The sequence below is a fragment of the Typopeltis vanoorti genome, chromosome 23, assembly GCF_054136105.1.
Source record: "Typopeltis vanoorti isolate ZY-2024b chromosome 23, IOZ_Tvanoo_1.0, whole genome shotgun sequence".
Taxonomy (NCBI): Eukaryota; Metazoa; Arthropoda; class Arachnida; order Uropygi; family Thelyphonidae; genus Typopeltis; species Typopeltis vanoorti.
In genome coordinates, this window is record NC_143571.1 from 95,440,872 (window position 1) to 95,456,788 (window position 15,917).

Sequence of the window (15,917 nt, forward strand, 5' to 3'; positions counted from 1 at the left end):
TTTTCTTTATTTTATTTTTATGAACTTGTTGTGCTGTATGGCGGCATGCCACTCTGGACAACAGATCCACCATATCTGACAAGAAGGAATCTTTAGAAACACAAAATGATTTGCAGCATTCAAAACTCGAAAACAAAGAAAAAAGTATCTCTCCTGAAACCACTTCAACAAAAGAAATTAAGTCTCCTAAGGTAACCTTAAAGGAAGTTAAATAACAAGAAATTTCTAACTTGACTCACAAAATGGAACATGAAAAATCTCAAGACAAACCCCTAGGATCACAAAAAATTCAACGGAAAACTTTAACGGATCCCTCTTCATGTCAACCCCAAAGAAATTGGTCCTGAGAAAGTGAAGAATCCTCAAGTGATGAAGAAATGGAAACTGATCTTAAGATAGAATCTACTGAAATAAAAGGTGATTCTCAAGATTTAATAAAAAGGGTCAATTTCTTTTCTCCTTTTTAGGCCATTAGCAGGGACAGTCGATGAAGTCATATACAGAGACTGTTTAAGTGCTAAGCGTTTTCATAGACCCTCTTTCAATGTTTAGGATACTGTAAAGGTTATTACTGCCACCTCGCAGACGTGGTGTTCTAGCCACCCCCCGAAAAGCAGGTATAAGCAAAAGTTAGCAGGTTCAGTGGATTTTAGAATACACTTTTCTAAACGTTTACCCACATTTCAAAAGAGCTTTTTAGCTCTTGAACAGAAATGATGACTGGGTAAATATTTCAACAAATTGATCGGTACTCGGCTGATCTGTTCTTATCAGCTTGTGGATACTTAGTTTGTTCTGCTTAATATCTATCACGGGTCCCATTGGGACCCAAGATATTAAGCTTTTAGTTAGCTTATTATAAGTGTAGTATCTGTTCTTACAGATCTACACACTGGTCTTTTCAGACCCCAAACCCCAGAATGGGGCAATAAGAAACCCTTTTTCATTTTCAGGGGTGTTAGCAGGTTCATGCATTGCACTGCTTATACCAGACTGTATCCTTAGCTCCCCCTCTACATGAAAGTGTATGAGGATTATAGCTAGCTGGCTCCACCCGCAACGACGACCAGTGGTGGTGTACTTTGGTACTGTCACAAGGAGTAAGGAAAACAGTTTAAGGCCAAGTACAAACCTCTACACATTCCCCCCTGTAACATCTCTGAGTCACACTGCCTAAGTTAAGGTTTCATACACTCTCTCTCTCTCTGTACATAAAGATGCCTAATGAAAGATTATCAAGATCCTTAACTGTTCGTTTTACCCTAAAAAGTAGTTAAACCTGATGAATTAGCTGAAGCCATAGTTAATGTTGCTGGTGTGGATAATATCAGCAACATTAATTATTTGGATTATCAAAAGGGATTGTATGAAGTTACAACCAAAGATTATACACCAAAAGTTAAGCTATTAGAGAATGGTATAATGTTAAAAGACGAAGTGTTTCTTCCCACTGCAGTGGGTTCCTTAGGATTCAAATTTGTTTACCTTCAAAAACTCCCAGCGGAAATTGATGACGTGATGCTTAAAGCAAAATTTCAAGAATATGGCAATGTCATGGGAGTGGTACGACCCGGTTTTGAGAAGTACCCTAGCATTGTGCAGGGCAACAAGATACACGTAAAAATGCATATGACAAAACCAGTTCCCAAATTCGTAAACATTAAAGGTCATTACATAATGGTAAATTATTCCGGCATGGCCAAAGAATGCACCAGATGTCATCCTGTTGGACATATAGCAAGAAACTGCACTGAAAATAGGTGTGGGAATTGTGGAACAGTGGGTCATTCCCAGCCAAGCTGCATTGCATCGTGTAACCAATGTGGTGACCTTACCCACAGATGGTTCCAGTGTCCAGCAGCTACCTCATCTATAGTGTCACTGGAGGTGTTCCCACCTCTACCTACAACAACAGTCAGCATTAAGGATTCTGTTGAAAAGATCGAAGGGAAAAACACACCTTCCTCAGAAATCTGTAAGAATGAAAAATGTGCTGATGAGATGGAAAGTAGCCCCATCCCTTCAGCAGATACAAAAGAAGTCATTAACCAAGAAGTGGATCAGAGTCTTCCTTCCTTGACAGTGGATGCAGTGGCAGACACTCCTAAGTCAAGCCTTGTGGATGACAAAAGTTTAATGGACTTCACCATTACAGATACAGAAATACCAAGGGAGAATATAGCATGCTATGATGACTCCCTCTCATCCTTCCCAGACAATGAACTCCCAAAAGTTTATGAATTAGACGATTCGCAAAAAATGTATTCCACTGACGATGAAAGTAGAAGACCCATTGAAGAACCTCCCTTGTGCTCATCAGAATGTGATATTATTGAATCAAAATCAGAATCAGTCCATAACGAAACAGTAAATCATCCAAAGGTACCTGTAGATACTACCAGTCAAGCTACTGGTAATCTATGTCCCAAAAGATCAAGGTCTAGATCTCTAAGTGTCGACACAAACAGCTCACAAGATACTGAACATAAGGGTAAAAATCCAATAAAAAGTCTAAAAATCATCCATCCTCATCCAAACAAGAGTAATGGAACGACCACTAGAGATAGCCACATTGAGTATTCCATTAAATACCCAAGGTTTCAATAGTATTCATAAAGAGCAATGGTTAAATGATATCAGGTCCACCCGAGGATCGGATGTAATCTTTTTACAAGAAACTTATTAATAAATTAAAGGCTGTAAAAAATATTGAGAATAAATTCAAGATTAAATCCTTTTGGAGTTTTGGTACTAATAGAAGCAAAGGAGTTGGCATCCTGTTTAACTCTAATTTCAATGGTCAAATTCTTTTTTCCAGAAGAGATCAAGAAGGGAGAATCATTTCCGTACACACAAAAATTAACAATCACTCCATTAAACTAATAAACATCTATGCACCAAATGATAAAAGAGAGAGATGGAGAATTTGAAATTATCATGGGTGGAGACTTTAATTTCATCATGGATACTCAACTTGTTTGGACAAAGAAGGAGGTGATCCCAACCAAGGTAATACCAGAAAACACCAATTAAGTGAAATATGTAGAGAGCTCAATTTGTCAGACAGTTGGTCCATCCTTTACCCTGAACAAAAGGGCACAACATGGAGTTCTAGCAGAGGTGTTAACTCCAGACTAGACCATTTCTATATATCCCATGACCTTTAATCTTTCTTCTGCCAAACAGTTATAGACAATACAAGCCAAATAAATAAAATTTTGGACCATTCTGCTGTAGTGATGACCATGCAATTTCTTAGTGAATCATTTCATGGCACTGGATAGTGGAGATGTAACCCAACTTTGTTAGAAGACAGCAATATTAAGCATGAACTTAATCAACTCATTTCAAATCTTATAGAAGAAAGAAACACAGAAAAAATAGATGACTGGTGGGATAACCTGAAATTATCATGCAAACTTAAACTCCAATCCCTCGCAGTTGAGTTAAAACACGAAACCAGAAGGCAAATAAAAAAGTTATACAAACTAATCAAAATATTCCAAAATGGTAGCAACAATAACAACATACCTCAGATACAGCACTATTCAACAATATAAACAAGAAATTGCTATACTGGAACAAGAAGATATAAAAACCCAATCCTTGAAAGCAAGGATAAAGAAAATATCATCAGAGAAGCAGTTTACCTGCACCTTTTACAACCAGATATAATATGAGAGGAAAAACAATAATATTCAAATAATAAAATTTAACAATATAATCTCCTCTTCAAAAGATCACATCACTGAAGCCTTTCTAACTTATTATTACAATCTCTACACAGCTGAACCTGTTGAAGAATCATTATGGCCTAGCCTATTGAAAAAATCTCCCACCTTGAGTGATTCTCAAAGAGATCTACTAGAGATACCCCTTCGCTGGATGAATAAAAAAATACACTGAAGTCGTTCAAACATCATTCGGCACCGGGTAGTGATGGTCTTCCAGCGGTATTTTATATTGAATTCTGGCCTTCCCTTGGCCCTACTTTATTGCACACCTTGGAATACAGTATAAAAAATGGTGACCTATCCAAATCCCAAAAAGAAGGTATTATCACCCTTGTCCCAAAGAAAGGAGATCCAAAAAGAAGTCTCCAATAGGAGACCAATCACTCTGATTAACAGTGATTATAAAATCTTAGCAAAATGCCTCTCTAACTGTTTCTCCTTTGTATTGTCATCCATTATTCCGAACGGTCAAGCATGTTCTGTCCCTGGAAGAGGAATGTCATAAAATACTCTTTTCCTCCGAGATGTTATTGCATACTTAAATTGCAAGCTTTTGATCGCATATGCCACGATATGTTGTTTCAAAAGTTGTCTGCCCATGGAATAGGTCCAAACGTTCTTCTGCAACTAAAAACATTATATCACACCCAACGAGCCGGATCTCCATTAATGATAGGCTTTCAGATCCAATCAGGATTACCAGAGGAGTCAGACAAGAATGCCCATTATCCAAAATACTGTACGTTATATACATTGAAATTCTGGCCACCCTTATAGGACGAAATAGAGAAATCAAAGGAATAGAACTTCCACAGTCAGTGGGGTCTACTTTAAAATGCCTTATGTATGCTGATGACATTACCATATTTATCCGTAATGAGCATTCAAAAGAAGGTCTAACCAATTCCATAAATACATTTGAAAAAGCCCCAGGTTCTAGAATCAACCACCTAAAATCTGCACAGTTACCAATATGATATTGGGAAGATATTCAATCATCTGTTTCTCCAGTCAAAATCTTAGGTCTATGGTTCAGTAATGAAAACTCACTCTCAAACCAATAAGAAATCGACAAGCTAAACAACATCAGAGAGAAGTGGAACTCTACTATCATAGATTACTGGGGTAGAGAACAGATTATCAAGCAGCTTATATGGCCTATCATTTCTTACTATTTATCACCGTTTATTGTCTCTAGATCATGTATAAAGCAGTGTGAATCAATTATGTTTAGATTTTTATGGAAAGAACAAATTGACAAAATCAAAAGAATTAAAATGACATGCCCAATAGAGGAAGGTGGTCTAAACATCCCTTTGCTACCAGAAGCCATTTCAGCAATTCAACTAGACGAACTCAAGAAAGCGTTGGTCAATCCGTCACACGATGGACATGGCCTTGCTAAATATTGGCTAGGCTGCAGATACTGTAAATTATCCAATCTGAAGTATGACGACCCCCCCAAGAAAATCTGCCTCCAAAGAAATACCAAAAAGTCATAAAGACCATCCAAAGTCTTTCCTCACACCTTCAAGATCCAAACTCCTCCTGTCTTAAAAGAGCAAAAATTTATACTATTTTCAGGAATCTGAAAGATCTGGAAAACGTGACAGAAGAACAAAAATGTACATGGAGGAACAACAATCTCAACATCTTGTATACTACAAGATAGCAGTTAAATTTCAAAATTACTCACAAGATTCTTCCAGTGAACCATCGGATTTCAAAGTGGAACAAGTGGAAGAGAGACAAATGTGTATTCTGTGAGGAGAGTGAAACCATTAACCACCTTTTTTTATGACAGTTTCACAGGCCAAGCGGTATGGCGCTTGGTTGAAAATAGATTTAACATCCCAATCCCTTCAAATCTGGTGCTATCGTTAACAAATCTTCCCTCGACCATCTCCAAAATCCAACGTAAGCTCCTACTGTTTCCCATCATAGAGTTCCGTTTCCACATCTGGATGATATGCAATGTGTCCTGCTTCCAGAAATGCAGAAGAGGTCTACCTGATATTATTAGGAGCTTCCGAGCAAGCCTCAAGTACTACCTACTGATGAAACTAGAAGAGTTAGGCCCAGCTGAATTTGGAAGACAATGGTGTATCGCGAGTTCCTTGTGCTATCTTTGGATGGAATGATCAGATAAAGATCACGATTTAACCTAATTGGTATGCTCTTCCATTATAATAACGTAAACCTATTGTTTCTTCACTGAATTAACCTTTCTCCTTAATTTCTTCAATTAAAAATATCTTATGGTTTTATTAACAGTGATTATACCTTATGTTCTTGTCTAATAACATGAAGTGAATCACTGGGGTTAATATATGTCTAAAGCATTTTAATAAACTTTAGCTCACTTAGGTCATAGTTTGAAATTTAAGTTCTACTGCTCTTTTATTTGTATTTAGATCTAACAGATATTAGATCTTGCTCCTTTAAAGTCACCAATCTTGTAGAGATATTCAGCTCTAAACCAGAAATGATGATTAGGTGACGCCCCAAAAGTGAATCAGTACTAGTCTGATCTGTTCTTACCAGCTTGGATATCTGCATGGGGCCCTAATGGGAAACTAGATATTATAAGCTGATAGACTAATCTAAAGTATAGTACCTGTTATCTAACAGTAATTCTTACGTCCTTGCGACCTAAAAGCCCCAGACTGGGGCAAATATAAACATTGTCTTTTTTCAGAGGTGATATAAGTCCTTACATTGCACTGGTCTTCCAGCTTGTGTACCTCAACCCCCTCAGCACAATCGTGTTTGAGGATATAGCTATGTAGACCAGTGGTGGTCGGTTGTATCACAGTTAGGGCCAAGGTACACAAAGCTTAGACCAAGTGAGGCTTCATCACATTCCACCGTAACAACTGCAGTACCACCATCTACTATAAGGTTGGACTGTCCAACACTGACCCGACTTTGTGTATCTGTTCTTAGAAATTGGTGTCCTTTATAAAGCTGTCAAAACTAAAAAAAGTAGTATCTGTTCTGTCAATTTGCTGTCTTATATAAAGCAGTATCTGTTCTGACTAGCCTTTTAAAGTCATGGCAAACAGCAAACTCATTAGAGATTTAACAGTGAGATATACATTTAAAAAAGCAGTCCAGTCAGAAGCCGTAGCAGATGCTTTAGTCAAAATCATAAATGTTAACAGTATCAGGAATATAAATTGCTGGCATTACCAGAAAGGACTTTGCGAAGTTACCACCACTAATTACAAAACCAAAGACATTCTATTAGAAACACCAGTTAGACTTGAAAACGGAAAGTTTTTTCCCATCCACATGGGTGGTGGAGGTCTTAAAATTGTCCACCTAAGAAAACTTCCAGCAGAAATAGACGACCTCACAATAAAGTCAATGTTCCAAGAGTTCGGCGAAGTTATAGCAGTGGTCCGTAGTAATTTCGCTAAGTACCCTACTATTGAACAATGGAATATAATTTACATTGAAGTCATTATGAAAAAACCTATTCCAAACTTCATCAACATTAAAAGTTACACTATAATGACTAACTCTCAGGGGATGAAAAGACTGTGCAGTAGATGCCAGCAAGAAGGGCACCCTGCAAAAGACTGACCATTAAACAGATGCAGTAACTGTTCCACGATCAGGCACTCACAACTTTATTGCACAGAACCATGCAACAATTGTGGGTGCCTTGACCTTAAGAAATACCAATGTCAAAAGAAAAAGAAAATATTAGTCTCCTTGGAAGACTTCCCACCTCTTCCTACCTCAAAAAGTCTCCAATAGCAAAAATGAACAACCAAATTCCTCTCTATCATCAAAAGGAAAGGCTACTTCAAAATCCCAAGAAGAAGATATATATCTATCCTCTTTGCTTCTAGAGAAAGTAGAAACATAAATAAGAAAGAAAACTCTCCTCCAACAACTGATAATACAAAAGGTTTCAGACACCCAAGACAACCCACAAGTTGCAAGTAAAAAACAAGATGGTAATAAGCCAGTATCCAAAGAAATTTTACCTCCTGTGTCCACTTCTTTAGAAAGTTCCAATAAAGTAGCCAAAGAAGGAATTCTCCTCCACACCTAAGGAAAAGAAGGTTACAAAATCTCATATCACTCCGGGGACAAAGCAGGATACTCCACAAGAAAAAACATCAGTCACTTGTCAGATCAACCCCAAAGATAAAATTGGTTCTCTGAAAGTGATGACTCCTCAAGTGATGAAAGAATGGAAACAGAAGGAATATATTTGAGGAATATTTTAGTTTATAGATGATGACTAATTGATAGCTGATATGTGAGTATATATATATATATATATATATTTAGAATTAATTAACATTAAAAATTTAAAAGTATTAATGGTTTGTAACTCCTGCTCACCAGGCACTCTATGGACAAACCCACATGAGTGGGATAGATTGCACGGTGAACAGAAACTAGATAAGGAACTGGCACCTTTGCTAGTTAGATCCCTGAACCAAGTGTTTTAATTGAAACCCACCATACCACCCTCTTCAAGAAGAGTTTTTCTTCACTTTCCGATCTGCCTTCTACCTTCAAGACCATAAGTTTCACCATGATTCCCAGGCTTGCAAAGTGTAGAAACCCCCTCTGACTCATACAGTGGCCAGAGCAGGCGAGGACAAAAAGAGACCAATGGGAATTTTATAGATTTAAAATGGTAATTTACAAAAGGTATAAGGTATAGTTTGAGAAGTGGAGGCAGAATCCGAAAACTGCGACTAACTGTTCTTTATCAGTGAGTATGTCCCCCAACAGCCATGGCAAAGTAATGGCATGGTCACGGAGGATGTCTAACAAATGTTAGATTTGAACAATCAAGGTACTCACACAAAATCTGTTCTTAGCAGCTTGGATATCTTCATGGGTCCCTTATGGGAAACAAGATATTGTAATTTGGTAGCCTGATAAGAAAAGTGTAGTACCTGTTATTTAGCAGTGTTTATAAGGCCCTTATGACCAAAAATGCCAGACTGGGGCAAAAATTAACATTAGTGTTTTTTAGAGGTGATTGAAGTTCTCACATTGCACTGGTCTTCCAGCTTGTGGCCTTTTCCCCTCTGCACAATATGTGTTAGAGGATATAGCCAGCAGGCTCCACCTGCAATGAGGACCATTGGTGGCAATGTGATCTACACAGTCAGGGCCAAAGGTCTACAAAGCTCAGACCAAGTGAGGCTTCATCATATCCCACCGTAACATCTACAGTACCACCACCTATTATAAGGTTGGACTGCCCTACACTGCTCTAAACTTGTAGTATCTTTTCTTTGTAGGTACTGTCTTCTATAAATCTATTAAGACCAACAAGTAGTATCTGTTCTGATTAAATATGTAGTCACAACAAACTAAACTTTCCAGAGAACTGACTCTCAGGTACACATTTAAAATGTCATTCCAACCAGATATCATTGCAGATGCCTTGGTTGATATAGTTGGAGTGAACAGCGTTAGGATTATCAATTGTTGGGACTTTGCAAAAGGTCTCTATGAAGTCACTACCAACAGTTTTATTTCAAAGGATAAACTTATGGAAACACCTCTAGTGCTAGGAAAAGAAAAGTTTTTCCCCATCACGATTGGGGGCGATGGGGTGAAGGTCATCAATTTAAGAAAGTTACCATTGGAAATTGATGACCACACATTAAAAGTGACATTTGAAGAGTATGGCTGTGTCTTACAAATAATTTGCAGCCACTTTAGCAAATATCCAACCATTGAACAAGGGGAGAAGATCTATATAAAAATACTTATGAAGAAAACCATTCCAAACTTCATTACAATAAAAGGTGACACTATAATGACTAACTATCAAGAGGTGACGAGACTGTGCAGTAGATATCAGCAAGAAGGGCACCCTGCAAAAGACTGCACTAAATAGATGTGGTAACTGTTCCACCATCGGGCACTCACAATTGGATTGCAAAGCACCATGTATCATTTGTAGGAACTTGGACCACAAAAAATATCAGTGTCAAACAAAAAAACCTAACAGTCGCAATTAAAAATCCAAACAGTGTAAAAGACCAGCCCATGTTGCTTCCTCCATTCAATAAAAATTCCACCTCAAATTCCCAAGTTAATCTAACCAAGAAAGTTTTACTTCCAACCCATACCTCTACAGGAAATATAGATATAGCATTTAACCAAATAATTCTTCCCTCCACCATATCTGACAAGAAGGAATCTTTAGAAACACAAAATGATTTGCAGCATTCAAAACTCGAAAACAAAGAAAAAAGTATCTCTCCTGAAACCACTTCAACAAAAGAAATTAAGTCTCCTAAGGTAACCTTAAAGGAAGTTAAATAACAAGAAATTTCTAACTTGACTCACAAAATGGAACATGAAAAATCTCAAGACAAACCCCTAGGATCACAAAAAATTCAACGGAAAACTTTAACGGATCCCTCTTCATGTCAACCCCAAAGAAATTGGTCCTGAGAAAGTGAAGAATCCTCAAGTGATGAAGAAATGGAAACTGATCTTAAGATAGAATCTACTGAAATAAAAGGTGATTCTCAAGATTTAACAAAAAATATTCCTGAAAAATCAAATTCACTGTAATTTGATTTTTTAAATTTCTGAAAAATCAAACTTTGTGAGAATAAAGAGGATATATCATTGGAAAATTACCAAAAATCCCTAGGACCCATAAACTGGAAAAAGACAGATAACACTCATTCAAAAGTATCCTGTTTTGATAAGAATCCAGAAATGGACAAAGGCTTCTCCCTACTAGAAAAAATCTATAATGATCAAATAGTTTCTCACTGTACTATTCTAACAGATGGAGAGGATAACTTTGATCTACTCCAATTTCTCTACGTTGAATTAATAAACATAATTGGTACGTCGAAAATCAAAGATAGACAATACAACGAGAAGATTCCCATCACTTCAATAACTGAGGTCTGCCTAGAAATACTGATTTTCATGAATCACATAAAAAAATTCAGTGATACCTCTCAACTTACTAGAATTCCCAAATACCAGTCCATGTTTGAAGACTTGCTCCTCAAATCTTCAATAAAGATTTAAATTGAATGGAAATTCAAGATGAATCGGTCCATTCAAACGATATTGTTAACCCCACCCTTAAAAGGATAAGATCCATAAACAGTGAACATAACAGTTCCGCATCATCAGGTTGCTCCAAAAGGAAAAACCAATAAAAAAACAAAATCCTAATTCCCTCTCCTCCCACATCATTTAAAACTAAATGTATATCTCTGTCACCTTGAGAGAGCATTATTAGTGCCCTCCCTGGATGATAGAGATATATTTACCATTTCATCTAACTTATTTTCTTTTAGCTGAATGGGTAAGATAATCAATGACGTTAGATTCGGAGATTGTGTCCTATTAAAGTATCATTTAAATTTTATTCTAGAGTTTAACTTGTACATATCCTAAGGTTACAGTGTAAATGTATGGAGATAAATTTTTCCTTTCTTAACAACTCCTTAAAAGGCAGGTTAAATTAAAATTTATTTATAACTATATTGTTTGTATATAAAGTTTACCCTTGTAATTAGAGCTCGTTAGCTCTATAACAGAAATGATGACTGGGTATCACCAAACCAAAGTGATTGGTACTAGTCTGATCTGTTATTCTCAGCCTGTTGGCTAAGATCAAATTGTAGTATCTGTTCTTATCAGCTTGGATATCTGCATGGGTCCCTTATGGGAAACAAGATATTGTAACTTGGTGGTGTGATAAAAAAAGTGTAGTACCTCTTCTTTAACAGTGCTTCTAAGGTCCTTACGACCAAAAACCACAGACTGGGGCAAAGATGAACATTAGTATTTTTTCAGAGGTTATTGAAGTTCTTGCAGTTAATTCTAGTAGCCACAGTTGGGCCAAAGGTCTGCAAAGCTCAGACCAAGTGAGACTTGATCATATCCCACCGTAACATTCACAGTTGTACCACCTCTGATAAGGTATAAACTGCCCAACACTTAGGTAGGATCTGTTTATAATAAATATCTTTATTGCTACAGGACTTGAGTTTTATTTAATACCTGTTCCTACTATATATTGCTGTCTAGAACAAAAAGTAGTATCTGTTCTTACAGAGAAACAAAAAAAGGCAAAACATGACAGAGACCTGACTCTCAGATACACCCTTAAAAAGCAGTTCAGCCTGAGACCATTGGTGATGCTTTAGTAGACCTAGTTGGAGTGGCCAACCTTAGAAATATAAATTGTTGGGCCTACCAGAAAGGTCTATTTGAAGTCACCACCAACAACTTCAGTTCAAAAGACAAACTTTTAGAAACTTTTAAAATTCTTGTGATAGAAAATGAAAAGTTCTTCCCCATCACAATTGGCAGTAGTGGAGTTAAGTTTGTGTATCTTCGCAAGTTACCAGCCAAAATTGATGACCAAACACTGAACTTATGTTTCGAAGAATATGGTTCTGTTTTAACAATTGTTTGTAGCCATTTCAGCAAATATCCTTCCATAGACCAAGGAGATAAAAATCTACATAAAAATAAATGTCAAAAAAACCATCCCAAATTTCATCAATATAAAAGGACATATGATTATGACAAAGTACCTAGGATTAACTAGATAGTGTATTAGATGTCAGAAAGAATGCCATTCTGCCAAAGACTGTCCTGTTAATAGATGTGGCAATTGTTCTACCATAGGTCACTCACAAATGGAGTGCAGGGAACCATGAACAAATGGAAAGAGCCTTGACCACAAAAAAAATCAGTGTTTAAAGTCCAAAAAACAAATTGTCTCCTTGGAAGATTTCCCACTTCTTCCTACTTCAAACAAAAATTCAAATACTGAAAATGAACAGTTAATCTCCCCTCTTCCATCCAAAGGAAAGGTTATGACAAGTGCTCCAGATAAGGTATGCAAAGAAGTTTCATCTCTCTCCTCTGCCTCTACAGAAAGTGTAAATAAGGAAGATAAAAGAAAAAGACAAAAGTTACTGAAAACCTACAAGTTTAAATTCACAAAGAAGATCTATCTCCTTTGTCTTCCCTTTCAGAAATCACAAATGAAGAAGTTAAATGAAAAGAAAATTCTATTTCGACTAATAAAAAGAAAGCAAAAGAAACTCAAATCAAAATTCTTGCAACACAAGAAATCCAACAAAAAACAATAATGCTTCCTTCTTCATCTCATACAACACACAATTGGTACTCAGACAGCAAAGAATCATCAAGTGATGAAGGAATGGAGACTGATAACATTAATGGTGATCAGACAATTTTAGATGAAGAATCCCAAAAACAAATTAATGTAACAGATAGAACCTCAACAACAGAAAATACAGGCAAAGAAGTTGAACAAAAAAGTTTTTCTCCCTCAACAGACAAAATGAAGGTTACAGAAACTCAAGATTAACAAGATTCAAGTATAAAAAAGAAGACAGAAATTTCTCTATACCACGTATTGAATTTGAAAACAATTCTCTATTTCAGGAACAAGTTCGAATGATTCTAAAATCTCATGTGTAGACGATAACCAAGAAATGAACACAGAATTTATAGGAATGGAAATACAAATTTACAACTCAACAGTTTCAAATTTAGAAGACAAAGGCCAAGAGGTAAAAATACATTTTCAATTATTAAAAGAATACTCTGTCATGATAGGCAATCTCTATGGTACAACGAATAGTAAACGTCCCCCAAATAGTGTGAATATCCCTGTTCTCACAGTGAAACAATGTATCACTGAGTTACGTACGTTTCGAATACATATAGAAAAATTTAACAATGCTTCTCAAATAAAATGCATTCCCAAATACCAAACCTTACTTGAAAACTTGTTATTCAAAGCTAAAGCAACTCTATCAAACTACAAAAAATACAAATAAAAAGCCACCAGAGATAGTTCAGAATATGGAAATCAAATTCCATGAAAATGCTGGTCCAAAAGGACAAGATCAATAAGCAATGAAACTAATAGTTCCGTAACATCTGCTTGCACAAAAAAGATAAGTCACAAAAAAACAATATATTAATCTAACCACATCTATATTGGAAGAAAAGTAAATTGGATCCCAAAAGATATAGTCTCCAAATACTAAAACAAATTTTTTCTGTCCACCTGACCTAAAGTAAAAAAATACCAAAATAATGATAATAATAATATCTTAAATTTTTTTATATTATTTAAAGCTTTAAATTTTAACTATATACAACAAGTTACTCATAGTAAAACTAATCTAACTATAACCTTTTAAGAAGTTTCTTTCTAAACTCCTCAAGACAACTAGATTTTTTATTAAAATAGCAATAACAATCAATGACGTTATAGACCGAGCTTATTCTTTGCAAAAAATTTTTTACCTATATTTTACTACAGAATCTGCATTTTATTAACCCAAAGTTTTATGGAAACCTCCAGGAGATGGTTTTCTCACCTCTCCATGAAAAGCAGGTTTTTTAGTAAAAATTCTTTGTATCAAAGTTATTGTACATAAAGTTTACCCTTAACCTAGAGCTCTTCAGCTCTATTACAGAAATGATGAATGGGTAACACCACACCAAAGTAATAGGTATTAGTCTGATCTGATCTGTGATTTTTCAGTTTGTATCAGCTTTGATATCTATGTGGGTCCTTATGGGAACCAAGATATTTTAAAGCTGAGGGACTAACAGAAAGTGTAGTACCTGTTATTTAACAGTCTCTACAGGGTCCTTTAGGACCAAACCATGGACGGAGGCAAAGATAAACTCTATATTTTATTCCAAAGGTGATTGAAGTTCTCGCATAGCACTGGTCTTCCAGCTTGAGATCTTTACCCCCTCTGCACAATTTGTGTTAGAGGATATAGCTGGCAGGCTCTACCCGCAATAATGACCAGTGGTGGCCATGTGATCTACACAGTTAGGGCCAAAGGTCTACAAACCTCAGACCAAGTGAGACTTCATAATATCCCCCCATAACACCTAAAGTACCACCTATTATAGTGTTGGACTTGTAGTATCTGTTCTAAACTTGTAGTATCTGTTCTAAACTTGTAGTATCTGTTCTTTGTAGGTGCTGTCTTCTATAAAGCTGTTAAGATCAAGAAGAAGATCTGTTCTTACTACTTTGCAGACTAGTATAAAGCAAAGACTAAAATTTTAAGTAGTATCTGTTCTTACCACCTCTTTTTCAATTGCCCTGTTATCAATAAATAGTAATTAACATGGCCAACAGTAAACGTTCTAGAGAATTGACTCTCAGCTACACCTTTAAAAAGTCATTCCAAGCAGATATCTTTGCAGATGCCTTGGTTGATATAGTTGGAGTGAACAGCATTAGGAATATCAACTGTTGGGACTTCTCAAAAGGTCTCTATGAAGTCACCACCATCTTACTTCAAAAGATAAACTTATGGAATCACCACTGATGTAAAGAAAAGAAATGTTTTTCCCCATCACGATTGGCAGTGGTGGGGTGAAGTTCATCTATTTAAGAAAGTTACCATCGGAAATTGAAGACCACACATTAAAAGTGACATTTCACGATTGTGGCTCTGTCTTAACAATAGTCCGCAGCCATTTCAGTAAATATCCAATCATAGAACAAGGTGACAAGATCTATATAAAATACTAATGAAGAAAACCATTCCAAACTTCATTACAATTAAAGGACACACTATAATGACTAACTATCAAGGTATGACAAGGCTGTGCAGTAGATCTAGCAAGAAGGGCACACTGCAAAAGACTGTCCATCAAACAGTTGTGGCAATTGTCATACAATAGGTCACTCTCAACTAAGTTGCACTTCTCCTTGTTCTCAATGTGGAGATTCGTCTCACTGTAGATTTCAATGTTTACATTCAAAGTCTAAATCTGTGTTAATATTTTTAGAAGATTTCCCTCCTCTACCCATTGTTAAAAAAGATATCTGTAGTCAGCCTTAAAGGTATTCTCACCACAGATATTAAGGCTATCATAGAAGAAGAGGTTATTTACTCTTCACCTGCACCCATATTTAAAGTCTCTGAAAATAATCCTATGGTAAAAGAAAGGCAAGAGTTAAACAAGGTAACAGATTCTAACCCAGAAAAAATGATTGTTATTCTATGTTGGAAGAAATGTTGAACAATCCTAACCCTGATGCCAATATTGAAGTTCTTAATAATCAGTATGAGTTGCTAAATGAGATATTAAAGTCAGAAGAATTTTGTAACATGCCAACTGACCAAGACTTTT

The 15,917-nt window shown here is 36.2% G+C and overlaps 1 pseudogene; it reads left to right on the forward strand.

Moving 5' to 3' along the window:
- The first annotated feature begins 11,346 nt into the window (after nt 1-11,346).
- LOC150094085 (U2 spliceosomal RNA) lies at nt 11,347-11,479 on the forward strand (annotated as a pseudogene).
- The last annotated feature ends 4,438 nt before the right edge of the window (nt 11,480-15,917 follow it).